Consider the following 2,083-nt stretch of genomic DNA (forward strand, 5'->3'; position numbering starts at 1 on the left):
TGTCCACATGCACTTGCACACACATAGGCACCTTTCAAACACATAGGAACTCTACAACAAACACACACAACCAAGTGCTTTGACTGCAAGCTTTCTCTCTCAACACACCCACTCACACTTGGCATAATGTTGTGCTTGGTTGCAAGTCTTTCACCATTATCCTCTTACTACTCTCACACACACTCTCTTTCCATATCAACTTTAAACTCACATGTACATGTGTCAACAACATGCACTGGCATCTCCAAACTCATCCACCCTATCATATACACTCATGCATACATTAAGAATCTATAATATGTCCTTTGGCTCTCTCATCCACCTCCTATACACATAATTTTTCTCTCTCGTACACACTCACAAGATGCGCACAGTCACACCATCACACCATTATAAGGTTGATAGATACACAATACCCATTAAGATCTCTCAATTAGCTCCATCCACACGCAAAACTGATTTTAAAAAAAGAAATTTACATGACCCAAAGTCTCCAACTTTTGAAAGAGGGACAAGGACAAGGTTTTGCATGGAAACCATCACTTAAAGGACCTTAGGAAGCCATTAAATCAAATTTGTGTCATGGCCTCTATGTTTATAGTCAACTTGAGTCTCCATTTTGATCAAATTTCCTCTCCACCTTTCTGGGGAGCAATTTTTTGTGTGCTTATAGTTGGTCTTTTATAGAGTTTTCTAGCCTCAAGGGGGTATCTTTACTAGCTAGTGGGCTTATCTCCCTCCTAATTGTGGTCAAGATTCCTCTCAACGAGACACCGCCAACTATCAAGTGGGACCCTCTCAGCCTCTCAAATAATTTCTATATCATGTGGGAACCAGTCCATAGGGCCCCTAGGCATGTCATACATGGGCTAAAGGCCCCAATTTCCTTCCACACTCACACCCAAGTGCTTTCATGTTGGCCAATCACATGCCCAAGGTGCCCAAAGGCATGCCTAAAAGGCCCCCCATGAGTCCCCATGTGAGCCCATGAGCCAAGAGTCTCCACACTCTCCACTTTCTTACCAACAAACAATGCTTCAAGTTTTCCGTTTATACCCCACTTCAGGTAGCCACATCCCCCTATATGGGATAATTCCATGCACCACATGGCACGTCAATTTTGTGCAAAAAAAGCCTTGCCTCACCATGCGCTTCCACCCTTTGCACTTGACCTCCCAATCCTTAGCCTTCATGAAACTTGCTTGACTCTCCCATACATTGAAGGCCTCCCCATGACCATAATCTCCCCATGATGTAGCCAAGCTTTCAACCCTCAAACACAAGGTCTTCCCCATGATCTTTACATTTTAGTGACTCCAACTTGTCCATGAGTTTTGAGCCTCAATTCTTAATCTTGCCCTCTCTAAGTTAAACCCAAAGTCCACATAACCCTCACTTCCTTCTAGTATCCTTGATGCACCAAACTCCTCCATGGCCTTGATCTCCACACCATCCATTATTCAAACTCTCCACCATTGACCATTTGGCATCCAAACAAGATTCGCCCAAGGAACTGGCATCTGCAAATGAATGCATCCACCATCATCCATGCTTGTCATCCCTCCATCGACAAGCCAAAAAGTAGGTTCCAAATTCTACCCCACAACATAGCACCAATAACCTTAAGATCTTTGTAGTTAGAGTAAATTAGAGACTAGCCTCATTTGCAAAAGGGTGTGGAACATATTCTTTTATGACCTTTTAACATAGCATGTGATTTAACAATAGTTTGGTAACTTAGTAGGACACAAAAGTGTCCTTTCAAGCTTTTAAAAAAACTTTGGTTCTCCTAGCTTGTGATCTTTTAGAAATCCTTACTTGAGCTTCTAAGAGATCACTTCTAATGGAAAAAATAAGTAATGTGGTCTTTGTAAGCTTCCAAAATGAATCTGCTCCTATATTTTATTTAAAATAGCATATTTGCTAGGTAAATCCCATACTAAAGATTTCACATATTTTTCTAGATTTCCAATATATTTTCCCCAAACACTTGAACAAGTTATTCAATGGAATTTATGGTCACTAAATCCCTTTATTTTCTATTCTAGGCATAGAATTAGGTAGAAAAATATCACATTTTATT

The sequence above is a fragment of the Lygodium microphyllum genome, chromosome 16, assembly GCF_053477565.2.
Source record: "Lygodium microphyllum isolate KBCC chromosome 16, Lygodium_microphyllum_v1.1.10, whole genome shotgun sequence".
Classification (NCBI taxonomy): Eukaryota; Viridiplantae; Streptophyta; class Polypodiopsida; order Schizaeales; family Lygodiaceae; genus Lygodium; species Lygodium microphyllum.